Source organism: Marmota flaviventris, chromosome 11 (assembly GCF_047511675.1).
Source record: "Marmota flaviventris isolate mMarFla1 chromosome 11, mMarFla1.hap1, whole genome shotgun sequence".
NCBI classification, from domain to species: domain Eukaryota; kingdom Metazoa; phylum Chordata; class Mammalia; order Rodentia; family Sciuridae; genus Marmota; species Marmota flaviventris.
In genome coordinates, this window is record NC_092508.1 from 53,773,368 (window position 1) to 53,787,455 (window position 14,088).

The 14,088-nt window shown below is 40.1% G+C and overlaps 1 protein-coding gene across 1 annotated transcript in view; it reads left to right on the forward strand.

Moving 5' to 3' along the window:
* The first annotated feature begins 486 nt into the window (after positions 1–486).
* Positions 487–14,088, forward strand: part of Sestd1 (SEC14 and spectrin domain containing 1) — a 128,143-nt gene continuing 114,541 nt past the window's right edge. The window contains exon 1 of the mRNA XM_027943977.2: positions 487–724. The gene's annotated coding sequence lies outside the window, so the exon portion shown is untranslated. The remainder of the gene's footprint in view (positions 725–14,088) is intronic.

Sequence of the window (14,088 nt, forward strand, 5' to 3'; positions counted from 1 at the left end):
ATTGAATAGAGCCCTGCCTCTCACCGCAACCCTTTTCCCCCAGCTGCCAGAATCCTTCAGCCATACCACACAGCCCCTTTCTGGCGTCTCCCGTTAGAGGGTACTAGCTAGCATGTTCGACTTTTGATAGACCTTGGTAATCTATTGGACTCTACATACTTCAGGATGAGGCCACGGCAATAAATGACTTGCCAAGGTGTCAAGCAGTGGCCCTTCCTAAGCCCACACTTCTGACCCCAGGTCCACCGCTCTTTCCACTAACCCACACTGCCCCGGGCTGGGGAGCTGGGGCTCCGGAGGGTGGGGACTGCAGGGTGCGTCAGAGACCCCTCCTCGCCCAGGCCCCAGCCCCTAGCCCCCGAGCCCCCTTGGGACTCCGGGTCTCGCCCTCTTCCCTTGCCGGGCGGGGTAGCTACGCCGCAGCCACCCGGGAGCACGCCAGGTCGCGCGGACGCGGGTCGGCCCGCGGGTGCCGGGAGGTGGCCAGGCCACCCGCGCCGCCGCCCCCCGCATGACGCACGGAGGGGCCGGGACGCGATTTGCCGCGAGTGACTGGAGCTGGAGCTGCTGCTGCCGCTGCCGCCGCCGCCGCCGCCTGGGCCCGCTCCGCCCCCAGCCCGCCTTCCTCCCGCCTCGCCCTCCGCCTCCGCCCGCGCCTCGCTAGCGTCCCGGTGTCCTCCCCAACGCCCCGGAGCCGCCGGCCGCCAGCGCCAGCGCCAGCCAGGTGAGTGTGGCCGCCGCGAGGCCAGGCGGCAGGAGCGCGCAGGCCCCGCGGCCGGCGGCGAGCGCGGGCGGGTGGCGGTGGCGGCGGCGGCGGCGGCCGAGCTTTCTTCCACCGCGCGGCCCGCGCCCCCGGCTTCCCCGCCCCCGCGGCCCCCACCTCCCCTGCTGTCCCCGCCGCCGCCGCAGACAAAGCGCCTGAGGTGGGAGCCCCGCGGGCAGCCCCTACCTCCGCGCCGCCTGCCGGGTGCGGTCGCGGCCGGCGGAACCGGGGGCCGCGCGCTCCTCCCCCCCGGAGCGCCCTTGTTCTTTTTCTGGGTGAAAGGGACCCGCATCGTGCAACAGGTTCGGGCGTTAACCCGTATTTTCCGGCGGGTCTCGCCCTCCCGGGGTGCAGGGGGCACAGGGGTCGCCCGGCTGCGGGGCGAGCCCCGGTGTCCAGCGCCTATGGCCGGCTCCTTTGTGTGACCGGTGACCAGCCCTGACCGGTGGGTGGGGGACACGGCCGGAGGACCCTGGACGCCTCCCGCGCGGCGTGGGGCTTGGCTTCCCAGGGCCTGCGGGAGGTTAATGTCCCTCCAGCCTGTGGTGGGCTCACAAAGGGGAGGGAGAGGGCGAATTGGTCGGAATGTGTGGTTCTGTCTTTATTTTTTATAATTTAGGCAGACGCATATTGAGAAAAGAGCCGCATTCTGACCAGCTCTTTGGGGGTACTGGCCAGATTTCACCCTGGGTTGCCCGGCTTGGACTTACTGCTGCCGTGACAGCCCCTGTGGTTCCCTTGGTGCTTTGGCATCTTTCTGTCATACACAGACATCATCATCCAGAGAAGTTGGGAGTGCTGTTGAGGGAGCAACTGGATAGCAGTTGTTTGATAAGTCATCCCTTTCTTCACGTTTTTTTCCTGTATCAAGCGTACCTACCATGCATCCCAGCATAGTTTGGCAATTCCTCAAATTAAAATTGCCTCTTAAAGTATGCTCCATGTTGAAAATCTTAACCCATACGGTTTTCTATGGTTTGATAAATGTTGTTGGTGTTATTATTAGTGGTACTGGGAATTGAACGGGAGTGCTGTACCACTGGGCTACATCCCAGCCCTTTTTATTTTGTAGTTTGATACAGGGTCTCCTCAACTTGTGATCCTCCTGCCTCAGCCTCCAGAGTCGCTGGTATTACTGGTGCAGGTTAAACCACCTCACCTGGCAATAAATCTTATGTTCTTAGTGTTGAGACTCCCCCCCACCCCCCAATACATAATAAAGAACAATTTATCTTTATTTACATACCTTGGGGCAGGCCAATACCTAGCTCCTTTCATTGGTATGCTATTTTGGTGCAACAATACTAAATAGAAGGAAAATCTCTTCCTTTTGCTTTGAGCAATAAAATACTTCTTTGTTCTAGAACCAGGAAGCTTTTATGCATAATACTTTTTGAAGACAGAAGTTGGTGACTGTCTTTACCCCATGACTAAATACATGAAAAAAATTCCCAAAGGAGGTAGAAAGCATTACACAACTCTGTTGATTGTTTTTATATCCCAAATTCTAGGAAGTTATTTTGCTGAATATTTATTCAAACCTTCTGGGCTAAATTTAACCTTAAAAAATTGGGCCTTTTCTAATAAGTTCCCTAACATTAAGGGGAAAAAAAGAATATATTACATTTAAAACAAGCATTCTAACACCTGTGAGTAATGATTGGAGGAGTACTTGATGGAAGAGATAGGGGATCTAATAATGGACTGGAATTCTGGCAGCAGAATGAAGACCATAGAAAATGGTAAATAGATGTTGAAAAGTTTCATCTACTGGGAGTTGAGCTGATTGATGGGCATTTAATGACATTTTGAACAGATAATCTTACAAAGGATATATCTGGAAACTAAATAGACCCTAATGAAAAAAAACAGAGTGTCACAGTTTTTATCTTTTAGATGTATTCTGTTAGGACTCCTTGAACTATTTCTACTCCCTAAACACAGTATTAATAAAGGACACTTTGGGGGGAATAAGTGAAATTATTTCATATTAATCTGATTTGTAGAAAGTTTTATTGGCATAATAGTTGTAATTTATTAAAAATACCATTCATTTGCTTGATATGTAACTTCAAAGAGCTTTATGGCTATTAGAAGCAACAGGAGCAACCTCTTGAGAAAAGCAGGATACTTAAACTAATAAAAAGTAGCAGAAACTTGAATTTCTGTAGTAGTTTTTTGAAATATATTTTATATGTCATAGAATTCATTTTTTTTTTTTTTGGTGGACTTTTATTTTATTCATTTATTTTACATGTGGTGTTGGGGCAAGTGCTCTACCACTGAGCCACAACCCTAGCCCCATAGAATTCATTGTATATTTCAGTACTTTTATTGTGTTCACAAGATCATATAAACATCACACTAATTCAAGAACATTTGGATCTGGGGTTGTGGCTCAGTGGTTGAGCGCTTGCCTTGCATGCATGAGCACTGGGTTCGATCCTCAGTACCACATAAAATAAATAAATAAAACAAAGGTATTAAAAAAAAGGAAACCTTTATCACCCTAAAAGGAAACCCTTATCCTGGACCTGTCACTGCCATTTCTCAGCCCTCTCTTGAACCTGGCAAACATTTATGTAGTTTTTGTCTTTGTGGATTTGCCAATTCTGGAATTTCATATAAATGGAATCACGCAATGTGTGGCCCATTGTGTCTTTCACTTGACATGTTTTCAGGTTTCACCCATATTATTGATTTTAATGGAGAATTATATTCCATTTTGTGACTGTGCCACATTTTGTTTATCTGTTCATCAGTTAATGGACATTTATATTATTCCCACTTTTGGGCTATTACAAAGAATGCTTCTGTGAACTCTTATTTATAAATGTTTTTGTGTAGACATATGTTTTCATGTCTATGTATCTCACTGAGGAACTGCTGAGTTTTAGATGTTGATTCTATTTAACTTTTTGAGACTGCTAAACTGTTTTCCATAGCTGCCGTATATCTTACATTCTCACCACCAGTGTAGGAGGGTTCTGTTTTCTCCACTTCTTGCCAATACTTGTTAGTGTTAGACTTTTTGATGGCTGCCATCCCAGTGGCTGTTAAGTGGTGTCTCATTGTGGTTTTTCTTTTGTATTGTATCTTTTCATGTTTTGTTGTACATTTGCTTTGGGGGAAATATTTGTAATGGTTTCTAAGTTTATGTTTTACACATGTATTTTCTCATTTAATCTTATCAATAACCCTATAAGGTATTATCTGATCTGCTGCTAAGAAAAGAAAGTGCAAAGAAATTCAGTAGCTTGTTTTTTAAGCTTATAACTAGTAAGAAGGTCTGACTATAAACTTCTCACTCTACTTCCTGCATTCTTTTCACTTGATAAGGGATACAGAAGTTACATTGTGTTTGTGAAATCGTTGGCTAATCAGTGACAGAATGGGGGAAAAATAAATAAAAAATTAAATCAAATGAAAAAGAAGTAGGTGCTATGGCCACACTGCCCCATATTCACCAGATTTTTGTTATGCTTTTTTCAAATATTTGTTTTCTTCTGTCCTAATAAGGTCGATGTGAATGCCATAGGGTGGAAACAGATCCAAAGTGACTAACTTGGTAAGAGCTTTCTAGTGATGTAGCTGAGAATAGAACCCATTCCTTTTCACTGAAATTCCATTCCTCTGCAACTTCCATGGTCTTTATTTTCCCATTAATTGATTTCCTCTAATGGTAAAGTAGGCATTACCTTTTGTATAAACATTAAGATTTTGGGGGGTTAAACTGAAATTAACTTTTATTTTTGAAGAGGGCGATTTGCCAGTTTGACTCTGAAGTACAGGCTGATAGGTACTTATTTCAGTTTTTATATACAACTCTACATCAGACATGTATGCAGAATTATTAGCTCCTTAGAAACTAGGTAGAGCCATGTGTTAGTTATTCATCTTGGCATACCACTGTCCAGCATTGAATTGAATTGAATTACTACAGATGCATTTTTTTAAGTAAAAAAATGGAAAAATTATCTGCTACTTAAAAAAAAATTTTTTAGAAGAAAAGCATTATAAATTTCAGAAAATGTAGAATTCTAGAGATGGAATGATCTAAAAGATTAAAGTGATAAAAATTAGAATTTGAGTTAAAACTCAATATTATATCTTACGGAAGGAAGTAATCGTTATGAGAGATTCTAATTACCTGATAACTGTCACACATTTGTTTTCCAGATACCTAGCTCAGTACCCTTGCACAGAAGTTGTACCCTAAGTGTTTAAGGAATGAATAAGCAGATAGTGAGTAAAATAATTAGTTTTTGCTATCATAAGTTAAGGAGATAAAGGAAAAGTATATTTAGAATTTGCTTTTAATTTATATAATTTTAATTGTGAAACAATACATGTTAAATACAAAAATTCAAGTAATTTATGGGTACATAAAAACTGGAGACCTCCCTTTGCTTCCTGTTTCTTTTCTTTCTTCACCACTAGGACCACTTTGTCTTAAATAACAACTATATCTACAGTTAGTGATTTATATTTCCAAACCTGTATTTTTGACTTTGTGCATGTGCATGATTATGTACAAATACACATTTCATATCAAGGTCATATGTACATACAAATGCACATTTCATATCCTGCAATTTGTGTATTCAGAATGGTTTTTCTTTTACACATGGGATTATACCATATGTAGCCCTTCATTTTTGACTACAGTGTGTTGATACTTTTGCATCTGTATTTACACAGGATAAACACATTTATGTTTGCTATTAAGTTGGTTATCCTTGCCTGGTTTTAGTGTCAAGAATAAGCCAGCCCTTATGGATGAATGGGGTACTCCCCCCCTTTTTGTAATCAGTTTATTTTTTTTTCATTTCAACTTATGTTAGTTATACATAACAGTAGAGTGTATGTTGACATATCATACATATATGGAGTATAACTTTCCATTTTTGTGATTGTACATAATGTGGAGTTATGCTGGTTGTGTATTCATATAGGAATATAGGAAAGGTATGTCCAATTAATTCTATTCTTTCCCATTCCCATTCTCCCTCCCTTCCTCCCATTTCCCCTTGTTTAATCAATCTGGAAACCTCTCACCACCCATTGTGAGTTGGCATCTGCATATTACTTGAAAATCTCCAGTTCCATCCATTCACTGTCAAATGCCATAATTTAATTCTTCTTTATGCCTGAGTATTAGTCTTTTATGTATATGTACCACATTTTCTTTGTCCATTCATCTGTTGAAGGTTGGTTCTGTAGCTTAGCTATTGTGAATTGAACTGCTATGAACATTGATGTGGCCATATAACTATAGTATGCTCATTTTAAGTCCTTTGGGTATTTGCAGCGGAGTAGGATAACTGGGTCAATTGGTGTTTCCATTCCAAGTTTGCCAGGGAATCTCTATACTGCTTTCCAGAGTGATTGCACCAGTTGGCAGTCCCACCCAGCATTTATGAGCTTACCTTTTCCCCTCCATCCTCACCAACATTTCTTGTTCTTGTATTTTTTTTTTTTTTTTGCGGTTGGCAGGGCACGGGTTGGGTTCCAGGGATTGAACTCAGGGGCACTCAGTAGAGACAGGGTGTCACTGAGTTGCTTAGCGCCTCTGCTGTTGCTGGCTTTGAATTTGAGATTCTCCTTCTTCAGCCTCCTGAGCATCTGGGATTACAGGTGTGTGCTACACCCGGTTGTTACTTGTATTTGTATTCTTTTTTTAAAAAAAAATTTAAATTGATTTTTTAAAAATAAATGACAGCAGAATGCATTACAATTCTTATTACACATATACAGCACAATTTTTCATATCTCTGGTTGTATATAAAGTATGTTCACACCAATTCGTGTCTTCATACATGGTAAATGATGTTCATCACATTCCACCATCCTTGCTAACCTCCTCCCTGTATTTGTATTCTTGATGATTGCCATTCTGACTGGAGTGAGATGCAATCTCAGTGTAGTTTTAATTTGCATTTCTCTGATTGCTAGTGATATTGAACATTTTTTCATGTATTTGTTGACCATTTGTATTTCTTCTTCTGTGAAGTATCTGTTCAGTTCCTTTTCCCATTTACACTTTCTGCTTTTTTCTGTGTTATGGAATAGTTTGAAATGTCTGCCCTTTCAATGTTTATTAGAAATCACCTGACAACTGTGGGGGAGGGAAACTATCTGAGATGACCTTTCTAATTTTTCCAGTTTTTATTGTTCTATTAGGTTTCGGCAGGCACTTGTTTTTCTGTTTCATTTTGAGTCAGTTGACGGAAGTAAATGATTAAATGACTCAGTGTAGGTAACAGTATATGGGCTTTTCACTTAGGCCAGGATAAAGTCCAATGCATCTTTTTACTAGTTGTATAACCTTAAGCAGGTTACTTTATCCTCTGCAAAGTTCTGTTTTCTCACCTGCAAAGCATTAGTTCCTACCTCACAAGAGTCTTCAAAGTATTAGATGAGATATGAGGTAATGTATGAAAACGCTCAGTATTTACATCTTCTAAAAATGAAAAAATTCTAGCATAAACTATATCATGCTATATGAATGCAAGTTACTGTGGTTTTATATTTACATTTTGGCCTAATAGGAACAAATTTAAGGAAATTGAATGGTGGAGCTAGGAATGTGCCAGCAAATAGGCAGACACATTCCCACTATATTAGATTTAATTTTTTGGTAGACAGTGATTTCCAAATACTGGCGGTCTTTTAATTTTGTTTTGTTTTTGTGGTGCTGGGGATTGAACCTAGGGCCTCATGCTCTACCACTGGCCACCTCCCTAGATCTCTTGTGCTCTTTGGGATTATTTTACATTATAATTTGCTAGCCTTGTGACTTTGGACAGGTTAATTTCTCTGTAAAATGGGATAACAACACCTACTTTATAGGGTAGTTATGAGGAAAAGAGATTAGTATAGTGTTTGGTATTTAATAGGTTTTCAAATAGTCAAACACTGTTTTCATGTGGTGAGTTCCCAAACGGGACAAACATGAGCCGCTGTGGTCTGCTGTTATAAGGCTGCTAGAACATTAGGCTAAATCCTGGGTCTGTACTGTACTTACGAGCCACGGAGCTTGGATGAATCACCTAACTGCTCAGATCCCTCTTTCCTTATTTGTAACAAAAGGGTAAGAGAACTAACTCTTTGCAGGCTTGGCCAAGTTCTTTCATTCATTACTACTGTCCCTTCCTGGGGATGAAAGGGACTGTTCCTGTGTACTGGGAATACCAAATGAGGAGTGTACTGTAAACTGAAATACTAAGTGCATATTCAGCCAAGCCAGGGTAAGGCGAAACTGCTTATTTATTAATGGTTTCCATGAATATTAAATACAGGATTGTTAATGTGCCTTAATGCCTATGGTTAAGAGTGGTAATTTTAAGTTTTTATACTTATGTTGCTCATATCCCTTTACCTCAATAATTTATTACTTAGTCCTCATTGCATTTCCAGTATGACAAGGTAAAAAAGAGGGGGTAGGTGATAGTCATACAAGGAAATATAAGCTTGTCTGATAGTGGTGTGTGTGTGTGTGTGTGTGTGTAGAGCTGGGAAGTACCTTTCTCTGGCAGTTTGATGTTTGCAGAAACTGCAGATTCTTGGAAAGAAGTAGAGAAAATCTGCGTTATAATTCATTGTCTTCTAGAGTTCTTGCAGAGTCATGTAGAAAATGAACCAATGAACATGCCTTTGTCAGCTGGTTTGTAAAAGAGTTATTGATTATATTCTTGAAAGATAGTAATATTGTCTTTCCTTTAATAGGGCTTGCTAAAGCTTTTGCTTATGAGTTTCAGTTTATTGGATCAGATTCAGTGATATTGATTTGGTACTTCTGCAAGCTTTGTGCTTGGTATATGCAAAACTAAAAACGCAGTTAGGATATCACAAATGAGATTTTTATTTGGTAATCACAAAGAAGGTTTAGAAGTCTATCCATCGAGGCTTCATTTTAGCCTACTTATTTAGTAGGAATGTGGGAATCACCATGTTTAGGTTATGGAGCTTTTATTGGAGTAGGTTGGAATTGCACTATGCAAATTCTTGCTGACACTGAATGCTTGTTTTGTAGAATGCAAAACACCTTGGAACTATATGTAAGAATTAGAAGAGATGATTCTTGTCTTCAAAGTGTTTGTAATCTAATTAGGGAGGCAATGAAGGAGGAAACCAAGTAAAAGCACAGAGGACTGTGAAAACTTGTGCCTGTTCTTTGTAAAATCAATTTTGTTGAATTGAGCTTTGGTAATGTGCCAAAGGGCTCTCCTGAGGGATGCTATCAGAAACAGCCTAGCCTTTTGGCTATGTGTCTTTATGTCTTGGTCATTCTATAGAGCTCTCTCTGCTTTATAAAAATTGCTGTATGGCCTAAGCACCAAGAATAATAACTCTCCTTGTGAGTTTTCTTCTGTTTATCACTTGGTCTGTGGACTGGGCTTTCCTTTTGTGAAGGCTTCTAGCTGCCAAAGCTAGATTTGCCCCCCACTCCTGAATGAGTAGATAGGTTTCATGCTGTGCATGTGTTAGCCTTTTCCTTAGCACCCTTTTTGATTTTTCACTTTATTCTTATAATTTATTAATTTTTCTTACATTCATGTATTGCTATATCTTCAATCCTTTTCAGAACAAAATGGAATATATGTAAATAAATATGCATGAAATCTATCAAGACAATTTGGTCAAAGGTTTTATTCATGGGCCAGCTGTGTCTGTAATAGTGGCTTCCTGGAACACTGCACTGAGGAGAGTTAGAGGCAGCATCTGGATTTAGTGGAAAAAGGGTACTGTGATCACTGAGCAGTGCTTATTGTCATGGGTAGGAGTCCTGATTGCATGAGTGCTGGTGTTTGCTATCCCTGGTATAGATAAACATACAAGATGCTAACTAGCACAATAGGTGGGTGGCTTTTAAGTTTAGAGCTAGATTTTGCAGAGAGAATTGTGGATTTGAGGAAAAAGCTGATTTGTTGGGATTGGCAGGCAGATTGGTTCAGCTAGAATAAAATGTCTGTATTGCGTTAAAGAGAAGTTGGTGCAGAGAGTGAGGAAGAGGGTCAGCTTTAAAGGATAGATGCAGGAAATTGGATTTTTAAAAAATCTTTGTTTTTCTAACTAATTTCTTACATTGTTTCTACTGTCTTTGTCTTATTTCAGGTCCTCACTATCCTTTCCATTTTAAAAGGTGGTTGTTTTTGTATAGGTAACAGATTCATATGTTTCAAAGTTTAAAGGTACAAGGTGACACATTAGAATGGCTTCCTTTTTTTTTTTTTTTTTTTGGTAGTATTACTGGGGATTGAACCTAAGGGTGTGTTATCCTTGAGCAACATCCTCAGCCCTTTTTGTCTTATTTTGAGACAGGATCTTCTAAAGTTGGCCAGGCTGGTCTTCAATATGTGATTGTTCTGCCTCCACCTCCTAAGTAGCTGGTTCTATAGACTTGGGCCACCATGCCCCACTAAGCCTAAAGAGCTTCCTTTTATTCCTGTTCTTTAGCTATTTGGTTTTCTCCTCCATGAAGTTGACTTGTATCATCAGGTTTAATATGTGTTCTTCAGAAATACCCCATGTAGAAATGTGCTTCCCCATCTTTTTTACACAAATGATATTTTTTCTTTCTTTTTGCAGTACTGGGGTTTGCACCGGGAGCACTCTTTTATCACTGAGCAACATCTCCAGCCCTATTTATTTATTTATTTATTTATTTATGTTTGAGACAGGTTCTCCCTAAATTGACCAGGTTGGCTTTGAACTTGTGATCCTTGCTTCACCTTTCTAAGTAGCTGGTTTTATAGGCGTGTGCTACTGCGTTCTGTTGGATTTTCATTTATGTTAAGAAATCACTGCCTTATTGATGTATATTTAGGTGGTTCAGTAAATTGTAATGGGAAAAAGACTTTGGAATTTGACTACTTGGGTTCAATTTCTGGCTCCAGACTAGCATTTTGACTTCATATTATTTTAACTTGGCCTCTTTTTTCCCATCTGTACAATGGGGATATTACTAGCTCCACTTTATAGGGTCGGTGAGAGGATTAAATGAAGAAATGTGCGAAGTGCTGAGGACAGTGTCTGGCATGAAACTAAGTGTTGGATAGTGTTTGCTATTATTACAATTTTACTGTTCAGTTTTTTTCTGTTATAATAATATAGCAAGTAATAATTTGGTGTATGTTATTTCACACATAGTGGTGAGGCAGACTTAGACAATTCCTAGCAGTAGGATTTTGGATCAAAGGTACTTGCTTTTATAATTTTGATAGATATTACCACACTTACCTTTGTAGATGCACTATTTTGCCAGGAATATATGAGAAGATCTGTGTTTCTGTGTCCCTTGTGTCACCAAATTGTTTGACCTTTGATCTCTAGGTCCATTTCTTTTGTTGTGAATTAATTTGAGCACCACCTCACTGAGTCATTTAAAAGTTTGGATTTTTTTTTTTTTTTAATGGGGTACTGGGATTGAGCCAGGGTTGTTTTACCACTGATCTCCACACCTAACCCTTTTTATTTTGAGATGGGTCTCACTAAGTTGCTTAGGGCCTTGAAAACTTGCTGAGCCTGGCTTTGAACTTGGAATCTACCTGCTTTAGTCTCTGGAGTGTCTGGGATTACAGACATGCACCACCTTGCCTTGCGAGTTTTGATTTTGGTGCTGCATGTTGTGAACTCATTTGTGCTTCATCAGTGGGAAGTGATAAAATGTTTTGGGGAAATTATTATAGAAACTAGGTGTGAAATAGTTTGAACCTGGAAAAAACTAGAAGAAATAACTGTAATTGCAGGATGGGTAATCAGAGAGCTGGGAGTATTAAATTGCTAATTTTTCTTTTAGTATGATAATGTGGTATCTTGGAAATGTTTTTAAGTTTTAAAAGGAATTACTGCTAAAATTTGCACATGACAATGAATGAGACTCAGAGGCAGGAGTTGATGGAAAGTTTGTAGTCACATTAAGTGAAACAAAATTAGTTGACATCTTTTATGATATGCATTTTTATTATTTTACATAATAGTTAGGCAGAAAGTAAAAGCTTTTTGCGCATATGATTAGAATTAATATTAATATCCAATTTTGGAAGTTTTTCTTTCCCATTTTCTTCTACAGCATGCAATCATTGCCAGTCAGTTTTTTTCTGATATTGAGAACTATTTATTGGTTGTTATTAAGTTGCCTTCTCCCCCAAACCACTCTCCTACCCTTCTTTCTCTTCCTCCATTAAAAAAAAAAAAAAAAAAAAAACACTGAATCACATTTTTTATCAGCTTGCTATAGTTTGTATCTTAAATGCCCCCAAATATCTTTGTGTTAGAGGCTTGGTTCTCAGCTTGGTGCTCTTGGCAGTTGGTGGAGACTTTAAGAGATGGGACCTAGTGAGAGATTTTGAGGTCATGGGAGGTGTGGCCTCGAAGGGGATTGTGGGACCTGGGTTCTTTCTTCTTTCTCCCTTTTGCTTTCTTGCCATAAGGTGAGCTTCTGCCTTGTCACAGGCCTAAAAGCAACAGGGCTAACTGATTATGGATTGGAACCTCCAAATCATGAGCAACAATAAACCTTTTCTCTTGATAAGCTGATCTCAGGTCATTTGTTGTTATAGTGGTAGGAAGCCGACTCGCCACACAGCTGAATGGGATGGTGGTGGTGGTCCTTTGCTCTCTTCCTTAAATCTGAGTTCCAATTGGGGTGTTTATGAGGTCAGTGTAGCCACTGTATATTATTTGCCTCTGATTTACTCCTCACAAGGTGGAGGCTATAAGAACTCTGGGATATAAACACAGATTATTTGTGATTAGAGAGGTAGAGAGGGAGATTTAAAAAAAAAAGTGACCGTGCTGAAAAGAGGGAAGGATATCAACCTGGACAAGGAAGTAAACACTTTAAAATGGAATCTGTATCATTGGAATTTGAGACTCTTGGTTACTGAATAATTAAAGTTAAAAGAGGGTCGAGGGCAGAGCAGAGCCCAGGGAACCTGCTAACCTTTTCAACTGAGTTTTTCCAGTGCAGTGTCAGTACTAGAGCCATTTTCCAAGTTAATTTGGCAAAATAAAAAATAATGCCTCCACTCCTTCCATTGGGCCAAGTCAAACCCAATGGTTATAGTTTCTCCTAGTTGCCTTATGTGCATTTAAGTTGTTACAAGACAGTTCACTTCTTGTTGAGGGCTTTTTCTATTCTGATAGGGGAGACTGGAGACTGTGGACTCCTGGGGCGGGAGGTAGGAGGGATACCACCCTAAAGCACTAGAGGACAGGAGGAAGGGGAGCCATGGTTCTTTAGGGTTTGGATTAGCTTCAGTCAGATACAGAAGCTCTATTCCAGATATTTCCTCCCTGTATGACAGAGAGCAGACCACACACAGATCATGAATTGTTATGGGAATGAAAGCTGCTATACTACTTTGTAGTTTAGAATTTGCATCTCTATACTTCCAGAATACCTGGGAACTCCAGAATCAGAAAAAAAGGTGAGTGGAAGCTTTAGGTCATCTGGATTAAGCAGATAAAGACACTTGAATTAAGTCCTGAATATAAAATTTCTGTTAAGATGTCATTTGATCTGACTGCTTTTATATCTTGTGAGAATATTTAAGCCTATCACTTATTTATACCTTAGTGTGAATCATTTAAGTAAAGTAGATAAATGCTTTTCTTTTTAATAGTTTGCTAAGATCAGATATTATGGAAATAAGAATGTTGATAGAAAGTATTTTTATCATTTATATTTGGTCTTGTCTGTGCAGGCTGCTATAACAGAATACCATATTTCTGGGTGGCTTATAAACAACAAACATTTATTTCTTACATTTCTGAAGGCTGGGAAGTCCAGGATCAAGGCTCTGATAAATTCTGCGTCTGGTAGCACAGGTTCTTTGTTCATAGATGGTCATCTTCTTGCAGTGTCCTCACATGCTATCTGAGATCTCTTTCATAATGATGCTAATCCCATTTATGAGGTCTCTGTGCCCATAACCCAGTCACCTTTCAAAGGCTTCATTCTCTAATTCCCTCACATTGGAGGTTAAGATTTCAACATGATTTTGGGAAGCACCTTTAGTCTGTAGCACATCTCTTGTGAAGCTCATGCGGGGCACTGCAGTAGTTGCTTTGGGTGACACTTTAGCATTGGGTACAGACTGGTGAAGAAAACCATTAGTGTTGGAGCCAGAATGGTTTTGGCTTAGCACAGAACCTGGCCAGCCTTAATCATTAATCCTTCCACATATGGTAACTTATATTTCTCTATCCAACCCTATACCATCATAATTATTCTAGTACTTTATTTTAGAACACATTATTCAAATATTAGATAGTGCAGAAAAGGACCACTAAGCTACATCACCAGCCCCTCCTATTTT